The sequence below is a fragment of the Vespa velutina genome, chromosome 6, assembly GCF_912470025.1.
Source record: "Vespa velutina chromosome 6, iVesVel2.1, whole genome shotgun sequence".
NCBI classification, from domain to species: Eukaryota; Metazoa; Arthropoda; class Insecta; order Hymenoptera; family Vespidae; genus Vespa; species Vespa velutina.
In genome coordinates, this window is record NC_062193.1 from 1862299 (window position 1) to 1874819 (window position 12521).

The 12521-nt window shown below is 34.0% G+C and overlaps 1 protein-coding gene across 5 annotated transcripts in view; it reads left to right on the forward strand.

Moving 5' to 3' along the window:
- LOC124950098 overlaps positions 1-12521 on the forward strand; it is a 170216-nt gene that overhangs the window by 95306 nt on the left and 62389 nt on the right. The gene's annotated exons all lie outside the window — the stretch shown is intronic.

A 12521-nucleotide genomic window follows, 5' to 3' on the forward strand; every position in this document is an offset into this window, starting at 1 on the left:
TTGTTTTTTTTTTTCTTTATTTCTTATTTTCTTCTGACGCAAATCTTTCTTCTTTGATACGTTCGAGAAATTCAAAGAGATACGAATTTCGAGATATTTGCGCATAATCTTTCTCTCTCTATTTCTCTTTCTCTCTCTCTCGAGTTATCCGATGTCTCGTTCCCCTTTGACAAGAATTATTCATAGATAAATTTCCAATGGAAATGATATCGTACTCGTTCCTCCTCGTCGTCGTCGTCGATGTCGACGTCATTTATCGTTCGATCTTGAAGATGTATTTTTCTTTTTCTTTTTTTCTTTTTAAAGGAATTTAAAAAGACCAGATAGAGAGTAAGTGTCGAGTGTGATTCGATGTCGACGCCTATGCAAGATCTAGCATCATACACTAGCACACGTCTTCGCACTCACGGAGCCATCGAGTAATCAACGGAGAATCAGGAACACCGCGTGATAGTCGTTAGAGGTCCGTGATGAAGCCCAAGCTCTCTACGGGGTCCCTGCGTAATTGAATTTCCGCTATTCTCGATCTTCTTCGGGCGCACGAGAACAAGAGATTTCAACTTAATACAAAATAGATGTGTCTTATCAACCACCGTAGTATTGAGTATTGATATACATAGTTCGAATTTAACGAAAAGAGACACGTCGTTCATTAATATTATTACGGACAGGAATCTATATTACGATACGTTAAATGTGTTAGCTCTACTGTTAAAAGATGATCGAAGTAGACGTGAGCGTGTTCATTGTAGTCGAGTCGTCATACCCAATGTCAGTTGAATTAGTATTTAATTAGATAGGTCACGAGAAGACCGCTAGACCGCTTAACAACTTTCGAGCTTGACGTCTTTTTTCTTCTTTTCTTTCTTATTTTTTTTTTTATCCAATACTTCATAATCATTATAAAATCACGTATTTTCGATTTTATATTCATATCCATTAATAATATTAATAATATTGCTTTGATTTATTCATCAAAATCTACATTTATTAATACATCATAAATATTTCATTGTTAAATTTCTAAAGACACGTAGATAAATCGTAAACGGATGTTTTCACGTTCACGAAAAAAAAAAGATTTATTCTTTTTAACTTTCATTCTTTTTTTCTACTATGATAATTAGATATTTAATAGGTAAGCCGATGTTCGAAGGCGCAATAGCCTTTCTCTCATCGATGCACGGTGGTACATACACATTATATGGCATAATTCGATTGCCGATGCATCGTCCGACAAAATTATCGTCATCGATGGCATGGGATTAAGAGTCTCTGACACATCGATGACCGCGAAAATGAACCTTTAACGATGCCACATCGACAACGTGTTACGTGCTTTTCTTCTTCGTCCTATTACATATCTTTTAAGTTTCATCAACAAACGACTTTTTTATCGATCTTCACTAATGTGAAAATAAAGATATGTTTCGATTTTAATAGCATTTTCGATCGAAATATCGACAGGAATGTTTTATAATTAATTTCCTTCGATAATAAATTATTTAAAAATAAGTCAAGTATCTTTTTAGTTCCAGACAAAAAATAATTTCGAAAAGAGAAAAATTGTTAGGTAATTTTTTTCGAAGTACAAAAGCAAGGACACTTTTGTGAAGTGTTTCGTTAATAGCGAACGAGAATCTCGTCGTCCATCGACTGACTTTTCATTGGAAATTCAAGTGAACTCGACTATCATTTTTTTTCAAGGCACTTCAACGAGATCGCTTGGAAAACACCTCGCTCTGCAGTTTTTACTATCTCTTTTTCTTTCTCTCTCTCTCTCTCTCTCTCTCTCTCTCTCTCTCTCTCTCTCTCTCTCTCTCTTGTCTAACGGTATTTTACATGTTTGCACATTCCCAAAGAAACAAGAAGTGTACTTGACTTTCAACAGAAGGGAAAAAATCCAAAAATATGATTAAAAAAAGAGAGAAAAAGAAAAAAGACAAAAATAATTACATCACGCAAGGGGTATGAGGAACGTAAAATATCGTTTCCGAAAGCGGAGTATGAAGGGAAGAATTTAAAAATCGATGGTAAACATCTATTAAATTACGAGGAAGCTTCAAGAAAAGAATTTCTTCTTCTTCTTCTTCTTCTTCTTCTTCTTCTTCTTCATCTTCTTCCTCTTCTTTTTCCTCTTCTTTCTCTTCTTCTTCCTCTTCTTCTTCTTCTTCTTCAGAGAAAGAAAAATAAGGATAAAAAGGATAGATAAGATAAATAGAACGAATTGATGCGAAAGAGCATGATACAGGAAGAGTACGAAAGAAAGAAAGAGATGGATAGATAGATAATATATCAGAAAGAAAAATAGAAAAAGAAAGAAAGAGAAGAATGATACGACTTATAATATGCCTGTAGTAACAAAACCCATGAAAGATATTTCAAATCAAGCACATATCTTAGAAATATTAGCTTACGATCGGTTACAGTGAACGCGAACATCGAGAAACGGATACCGATTACTCTCCATCGATTAAGGCTACACCAGATTATCGATCGGATCACTCGATCGATCTGCTCCAGATCTGCCAAAAAGTATTCTCTTTTCATTCGACACTTTCGAACACTTCGTTGTCTTCTTATTGATTTTAGTCGAACGTAAAAGAATAAGAGGAGGAAGAGTAATAAAGAAGAACTATCGTTTCCCGTTATTATTCGAGTTATACATTTATATGTGTGTATATATACATATGTATATATATAAATAAATATATATATATATACATATATATATATGTATATATATATATTTATTTATATATATACATATGTATATATATATATATATATGTATCATGATTACGAAATTAGGTCAATCATGTATGTATTTATCTAAGTACCTAGTTCATGATCGGGTTTATATAATTTTTTTGTATAAAAGAACAAAACAGTAACAAGAAAAAATAATTCAACTTAACTAGAAAAGTTTATCGAGATCAAAGTGGAATCAAGAAGATTGTAACTGTCTCGAAATCACTCGTACAGATAGATCAAAGAAATTCCATAATCCATGAGGAAAGATAACATAATGAAATACGATACGCGCATATTTGACGATATATTGGGGCCGAAATTGAGAGGATTTTTCGGGCGTTAAATCCACGGACGTGTGGCGTTGAGGCCGATGTGTTATTACGATCTTCACGGATCCTTCTCTTCCTCTTTCTTCTACTACTACTACTACAACTACTACTACTACAACTACTACTACTACAACTACTACTACTACTCCTACTCCTTCTCCTACTTCTACTCTTTACTTCTCCTCTTGCCTCATCCTTACCGGGAAGTCGTCCCACGCTGTGTTTGCTGGGATAAAAGTTTGGAATGGAATTCAAATGTTCTCTTTCTTTCTTTCTTTCTTTTTTTCATTCTCTCTTTCTCTCTTTCTTTCTTTCTTTCTCTTTTTCTCACGTAGAATTCTCAAGTTGCTTGTATTCTACCTGCGAACGGAGCAAGGTCGTCCAGCTCCCTTTTTGACGAACGCGTAAGAATTCATGAAGATGCATGGGTCCTTTTTGAAACTCAAAGGATCCGACCAGACTCCTATCGTAAATGTTCGGGATTTGTTTAATAATTCTACTTCGAAGTTTTGTCTTTGTTCGGGAATTGTAAGATATTTTTAAATTTAGAACACCTTGTTATATATTGCACGCTTTGGCCTCCTTCGTTCTACTCACTATCCTTCCGTTATAACGATGAAATGGAAATTAAATTGACCGACCAAATTAGTCGTGGCTCCTTAATTGAATAATTATCTTGAGATTAGACGAGATCACTTTACGAACAGGAAAAGAAACTTGAAAAACTTGGAAAAATTTTCATTCCAGTTTACGTTCTTCTACCTTTTATGTTCTACTTTTATTTCTATCTTTTTTAATTTTTATGTCTTTTTTACTATTTTTTTTATTATTATTTGGATTACTCGGTTGACTTCATTTGGTAACTAGAAAACTTCTAAAATCCTTTCCAATCTTGGAAAATTAAAGTTTTCGTATTCATAGAACTCAAAGAAACTTTTAAGGGATGAAGATACAATATTGTCTAAAAGATATTAAACGTACACAATACATAGCTTGAGAACCACTGCGGTGTCTCGACATATAGAAGGACATAGACGAAACATTATCTATTCGGCCGATCTTCCATGATTGGCCAAGGAAATCCACTCAGGGTCTAACTTTCTCTCAAGGATCCCCCATCTCCCGCGTGTACTCTTTTGCTCTCTGTTCCCTCTTTCCTACCCGCACGTACTTATTACATATCAATGTGTGTGTATGTGTATATGTATGTGTGAGTGTGTTTTCCACTCTTCCTTTTTCGGTCGTAACAAGACTTACATGTTCGCGTTTTAAGAGAGGAGACTCGAGATCGGTTAAATAATCCTTCGAATACAACGACGTTTCTTCATAAAAATAAAAAAAAAAAGAAATAAAAAGAGATAAAAAGAAAAGAAGAAGAAATAGAGATAGAGAGAAAGAGAGAAAGAGAGAAAACTAATTTAAAATAAAGGAAGCAAATGTTCGGACAAGAAACTTCGCCGGTAGAGCTCTTTTGCGTCAGAAACGACGTCGATTCTCTCGGTCGACGAACTCGAAGCTCGCATCCCGAGCGTTATTTTCAACGAGCACCTATAAACCCAACCGCTTACGAGCGAATCGCGCGAGCGCACCACTCGCGAGTAGTAAAACGACCTTAATCGTCTTCTCCTTAATATAAAAGAACTCCTCTGGGACTTCGGAAGAGACGGGAAAGGGAGTAAAAGCCGTATCGAAAGAGAAAACCGAAAGTTGCCTGGACCAAAACGGATGTTGTCCCGTTTAGTCTCTATTAAAGGACATGATCGATATAGTAAGAAAAGAAGTTATAGTACTTACTATATATGTATTCTTTTTATACAAAAATCTTTATTTCACATGTATCCCTATAATCGATACATTGTAATATATATGTAAATATATATTACTAGATTATATACAATTCTAATTTTAACAAATAGATATATGTATATTCTGTATGAACGATCGAAATTTTCAAACTATTTAATACAGATGATGTCATTTTAAATTTCATTACATATTTATTATCATATATGTATATGAGTCGCTTACCTGCCAAATCGATTAACTTCATCAAACAAAAAGTGGAAAAATGTGATGAAATAATATAAATCGCTTTTTAAAATTCTCTTTTAAATATAAATTCAAATAAACATTATAGAATATATAAAGGTCTTGTTGTTCCATTTGAATTGCATTATTGCAACAATTTACATTCGAATACAGAATTAAAGATCAGCTTCTGAAATAAATTATTTTTTATTCGATGGTCAAAAAAAGGTTATCATTTAATGGCATTAAATAACGAAAATTAGAGAAATTTATTATGAATATAAAAAGTGAAGACTCCATCAAGTACTTTGATACTCAAATTTAAAAAAAATTCAAAAAGTGGAATTAATCGATTTATTTTATGAACAATTCATATATCAGATAATTCAAAACTTTGATAACACGAATTTACATTTAATTACGATAAATATATTGATAATAATTCGACCACGATATATATATATATATATATATATATATATATATATATATATATAATAATAATAATATATATGAGAGATAGGTCATATTACAATATCGGTATATAACAATCGATAAATAAAAATTCAAGACTGATAAAGTATTAATTACATAAAACAATAGGAAACAATCGGAATAGATACGTTGTCAAATGTTAAAGGGTAAGTCATTAAACAATGTATACATATATATATATACACAAATTGTATCGTAATTAAATGTAAATTCGTGTTATCGAAGTTTTGAATTATCTGATATATGAGTTGTTCACAAGACAATATATAATGTGTATATATATACATACATATATATATATATATATATATATATATGTATATATATGTATATATACTGTACATACAAATATACAAATTTATTGTCCCTTGTTCAGTGAAGGATCACTCGTCGACTCGTACACATCGCTCGCACGATATCCACTTGAATTCGACATCAGAGAGACCGCTATCGTCCAAAGCTTGCCTCTCTTCCTTCTCCCTCTTTTTCTCTCTCTCTCTCTCTCTCTCTCTCTCCTTTCTGTCCATATTTTTTTCATCTTACGTCTCGCTCGCACTTCGTAAGTTATATACGCATTGATAGGATTACGTTTCACGTACGATAAAGCATGGCTACGGTCCATCGATCGAGTAACCGTCTGTCGGTTGGCCACCAGTTTCAAATTTAGCTACGTACGATTTGCTTCATGGAAAGGAGAGCGAACAGTTTCGTTCGACGACCGAACAGAAATAAAAGTTTCTCTCGTTGACTGGTACTGCTGTTTTTGTTGCTGTTGCTATTGCTGCTGTTGCTACTACCATTTGCTGATGCTTTGCTTGAAGTATATTATATATAGGTATATAGTCGGTGGTATCTCTTCGCTTAGTGCACATGTTATGTTCTTAGAATAAATATTAGATAATTCCGTGACGCAACGGACTGCCTTCTCTCTCTCTCTTTTTCTCTTGAATCTGACATCTCTTTGATTTTTCTTTTCTTCTTTTTTCTTCTTTTTTCTTTTTTTCTTTTTCTTTTATATTGTCGTCAGAGTTTTCGACTTGTTTGTATTCTAAATCGTTTATAATGCATATACGCACGTTTCATCTGTATCTATGAATTCTCATTGACTTAAATATATAAGTACTTACGTATATATCGATTATCGAACGAATTTGATCTATGAGTAGTCCATTCGAATACCTAAATAGCGTTTATTGAACAATACTATTTACTCAACTGCTTACCCTACGATCAACTGCTTATGTACGAACTAATGGCGAATTTATTTTTAGCTTGTATATGCATGGGTACATACATAGATATATATATGTATATATATATATATATATATCTATTTCTTACAAGATATACACATAGATATATACATAGATATATATTAGTCTTTCTCCTTTCAATAATGCTTCCACATACAGCTTCTTTGCGAGCAATCGAAAATTAACTTTCTCGAAAAGTGGAAAAGAAGGAAGACGACGAATAAAATCATCCTTTTGTGCCCACCGTATATATTGCGTTTAAGTGCGAAGAGCAAATATTTTCACGTTAAATGTATCTTGATGGTACTGTAGTGCTACATGAACGAAACAAGTGGCCCGAAGCTCGCCAGTTTATTTCTATCGTTAGAGTTATCGACGCTGATAGTCTATCTTTTCGATGAGATCGAAAGTGAAAGCAAATAAGAATCTATCTTTTTCGTTTCGATTTTATAGAAAAAAAATTCTTCTTCGAAAAAGTTGTAAAGAGAGAAATATATATATATATATATATATATATATATATATATATATATATAGAGAGAGAGAGAGAGAGAGAGAGAGAGAGAGAGAGTTTCTAAACTGATTTTTCTTGTGCCTAACGTGTCGTCATATGAATTATGGTAGATAAATCAACAAATGTTAGAACGATCGATCGATCGATCGATCTCTATGCATGAACAAAGACTGTTTATATTATTTAACGTTAACGTCGAAGCTTGCCATTGGAGAAAAAAGAAGAAAAAGAAAGAGAGAGAAAAAAAATGTTTTGTCCGCTTATTTAAAATGAGATTTTTTACTCCATACTGACGTGTACTTTCCCAAAATGGAGTTTTCGAGGTTAAACTCGTTTTCGGCGATCTCGAGGTAGCATGACTTGTTTTTCGCGATCAATGTGACGTCACACGAAAAAATCGCTGACGCGAAGTCGACATACTTGCACGTACTTAAGATTAATTCAATTTTGTCCATTCCACATTCCATTATTTATATTATAAGTCATGTTAGAAAGATAAAGTTACAAGTAGTCGATCCTTTTACCATAACGAGAAACTATACGTATTTTTTCAAAATAAGAATTTAGAAACTTTTGTGAACGACATCTCTGACGTAAATATATCGTGTGTACGCATTTTTGACTTGAATCAAACATGTACGCTACCGTATGTTATATATAGGTATCCTATCATTCTTGTCGGTCAAAAGAAAGCGAAGTTTTGCGCGCGTTCATGCTCGTGCTTGTAGAATGATCCATGTAACTACGACTGGTTAATATTTCTTCTTTCTTATTCTTTTTTTTTTTTTGTCAAATATATATGTCCAGAAAAATATTACAATGAAATTCTAAGTATTTAAAAAATCATTTCCAATGTAAACAATAATGAATGATTAAATGTTCACGATTTTTCGAATACGAATTTGTTGTAACTTATTTTACTCATATTATGAACATTTATCGAACGTAAATGTTTAATATTTTCTTTTTATTATTAAACGTATAACTACGTCGAGAAAAATGTCAGAACAAGATTACAAATATTTACGAACGGCATTTGCAAAGTACACGTGTACGAGAATGTGGTCTAAAGAAAATGAATTTTCTATTACGAACTTCTATTTTATTCAACTTCTATTATTCTCTATTATACTCGTATGAAAATGAACTAGGTATGTTTACATTTATTCTTCAATGCATACCTGTGTTAAAAAAAAATGTTGAAATCAGATGACAGATTTTCGAAAATATAACTTTAGAAATACAACAAGAACGTATATTACCTATTAATCACGTTATATGACTAACAATTTATATATATGTATATATATATATAACTTATCTGTGAAATCGGCTAATTTCGATAGTATTCCTTTTTACAATACAAGACAAATCAAAAATGGAATAGCGACGATTGACGCGTCTTATGCATTTAATCGTGGCGTAAGAACGTAAATCGCGAGGGAATGCATCGACGATGCAGCAACTGAAGAATTGCGCTTTAAAGATCGCGAGCACATTGCCGAGCACGCTGGCAAGCTGGCAAAATGCAGGAGACATGCTTGTTCATCTACATGTGTTACTCCTATACGTGATTCGAAGCTCGTTTCTTCGCACGTATTTATTATTCATCCGTCACTGGCCTCTCCTATGTTCCTTCTCTCTCTCTCACTCTCTCTCTCTCTCTCTCTCTCTCTCTCTCTCTCTCTCTCTTTCTCCCTCTTCCTCTCTGTTTTTATTTCTCATGCATATGTATCGCGGACGCGCGTGGCGATCCTTTTGCGCGCACGCACGTTCTCACAGGCGCGTGCAACGCTTAGAATTTGTGCGCGCGCGAACTCTCCGAACTCGAGGTAACATCGAAGAGGAGGCATCGTGTATTATTTCCCTAGCGTCAGCTAGATGCCCGAATCGTTGCGTAATAAAACAACTCGAGGTCTTATTTCTTTTTTATATTGTTTTTTTATTTTTTACTTTTCTTTTCTTTTTTATATATCTGCTTCGAAGAATGAAAAATAGTTATTAAGTTTCATACTCGAAATTTTCTTCTTTTCTTTTTGTAAATCGCAAATGTCAATATTCTCTATAAAATAATATTATAATTATTAATTTATTATAATAATGAAGTAATTCTGTAAATAAAATGATTTTGATTAAATTATCTTATCGCGAAAGATGTGGTTCCTTCGAAAGAAAGTGATAAAAAGAAAGAATTTCAATAACTTTACGAGAGATAATTAATTTATAATCATCTTTCTCGGACGTAAAGCAAAGTGGCACATCACCGAGAGAGTTCTCTTCCGAGATCCAGAATCCCCCAACGCTTCCTGATCGGGCGAATTATTCCCGAGGCGAGTGATTAACGAGCTTCGGGAGAGCTTTTTGGCAGCCGCACGGTATCTCGAAATAGCACGACCGTTAAACAGAAACAAACGCCGTTTATAAATGCTCCCCCTTGATGCATTGTTGAGAAAATATACGAGGCCATCGAAATGTCGAGGAAAAAGTTGTTGGCGCGTCGCTCGTGACGTCATTCGCACTATACTATCCGTGAACAAACGGAAAATTGCCTTTTTTCTTTTTTTTTTTTCTTCTTTTCTCCCCTTCTTCTTTATTGTCGTCGTCATCGTCGTCGCTGTTGTTGTTGTTACATTTCAATTACTACTATATATTTGAACACAGAAAATATTACTGGTTAATTGTTCGATTACAATTTCGGTAGGAACAAATTAATTTCGGTATTGGCGCAAGAGACAGAGAGAGAGAGAGAGAGAGAAAGAGTGAGAGAGAGAGAGGGAGAGAGAGAGCGATAAAGATGGAGGAAGAAGAAAGTAGCAGAACAATGACGTTTGTGGTTTTCAGTTTATTTAGGTTTGCCTCAACCATTCGCAAGATTTCATCCCTTAAACTCAAGCTGATTATTTTGTTGATCGGTTCTTCTAAAAATTGCTATTACATACTCACGCAATAGTTCCCAATGAGAAAAAAGAATTTATCTTCAATCGAGAAAAAAACTTTCTTTCTGTCTATCATTGCCTTTTTTTCCCCTTTTTTTTTTTAGTTTTCTTTTTCTTTTTTTCTTTTTACTTTTTCTTCTATCATACCATATCTTTCCATGTATATTTATTTTCAATGGTAAGCCAAAATCAAGAGTTTAGAAATTCTTTTTCAACCGTTTAAACATTCTTTCCTTCTGAGATTTGAATATTTATAAAATATAATATTAGAGGATTGCAAAACCTACGTTAATATCGTAGGAATCCTGATGGACCGTGAATATTGAAAAGACGAATAGAGATTGAGTGATAGAAGCCAAAATGATCGTAGCAAGGAGACAGGGAATACGGAGTGTTTGGAATTTTTCTTTAACGTCACGGCGTCAAACGGTCTCGTGCTTTCTCGAGAGAGAGACAGAGAAAAAAAGACAGAGACAGAGAGAGAGAGAGAGAGAGAGAGAGAGAGAGAGAGAGAGAGAGAGAGAAGACAGAGAGAGGAAGAGAATAAGAGACAAAGAAAGAGAAGAAAGAGTGTCAAGAGAAAAGGCAATTGCATTGTAACAGATGTCGTTCGTATTGCATAGAAACATTTGTTGAGGGAGAAAAAAGTCTAGGCTTTCTCTGTCCTTCTTTGTCTCTTTCGTTTTCTCTCTCTCTCTCTTTCTCTCTCTTTCTCTCTCTCTCTCTCTCTCTTTGTCGTGGTTATTCGATACGACATGACACAGAGCTTGTCGCGCTAGACTTGTAACGAGAGAAGTTCACCCATCGTCAGAGGCCAAAACAGACATTCGGCTTCACGTGCATTGCGTTTTTACACGTGCGCCCTTATAATTCCAATGTCAAAGTCATCACACGTCTCCCTTACATTCTCTCATCTAATCTCGAATTTTTTAACTTTTTCTAAATTAATATTTCTCTCTTTCTCTATCTCCCTCCGTCTTTCCCTTTCTCTCTCTATCTCTCTCTCTCTCTCTCTCTCTCTCTCTCTCTCTCTCTCTTTTTCTTTTTATGTTATTTTTCATTATACTTTTTTAATTAAATATTAATTTAATTAATAAATTAAATATCAATTTAATTACTATATTGATTATGATTTTATTTAAACATTCATCTACATTTTTGTTATCTATTCGAACAAAGAATAGAAAGATAAAGCGCGTGGATAGAATAGAAAGGACTTAGTGTACAGAAATAAAAATATTTTCAAGGGTCTGTACAGTTCGAAGAATGCCGACAGAAGGGTGAGAAGAAGGTGAGAATGCATTTTAGCACCAATATTGTCTACCTTCGACAGTTTAGATCTTTTCGTGGCAGGAATTTGCAAACGAGAGGTTATAGTGCACTCATCCGTATAAAGGTAGGAAAAAGAATAAAAAGAGAGAAACAGAGAGAGAAAAAAAAGAAGATACCGACAATGAACGAGCGAACGAGCGAATGAGCAAGTGATAAAGAGGTCTTTGTCAAAGGTACCGGGACATTGATTTTCAATAGGTCAGTCGTAGGTCGAGCGTCCGGCCCATATTATAGGGTTCGAACAGTTGGCCCTGCCTACATTAAGCTTTTGCCGTCAAAATTTGCTTTCGTTGTCGTTGGACACGCCTAACAGCTTTATCATTAAAATTTGATGAACCGTTGATGCAATAACATGGAGGTTGCATCGGCTTACCATAACAGGTCTTTCTTTTACCCTCTCTCTCTCCCCTCTCTCTTCCTCTTTCTCCCTGTCTTCATCTCTCTCCTTCATTTTCCAATAAATTGGGATTGTTGTTTCCATCAAAATGACGCAATAATTTATCGATATAAACGAAAATATAACAAGGTTTTGTTAAATGAAATAAAAAAATAAACGATACTTAATTTTGTCAAATATATTTCTTTTATTTGTATCGTATGATCGCATATAAAAGTTTGAAAAAACGAGAATTTTCTGTTATTGTAAGATAATCACGGTGAAAAACGTTTCGTCGTTATCTAGCAGAATCGTCATCGTTTATACGTATCGGCCCTCGTTCATTTCGCGAAGAAATATAACTCACTCGTTTAAATAGATACAAGAGATCGCATGATGACGATATCGAGGGGATGTAAATGAGTCACTGTCGAAACTGAAAGTGATATGCAAACATGAAAGGGATCTTTGTCTCTCTCTCTTTCTCTCTCTCTCTCTCTCTCT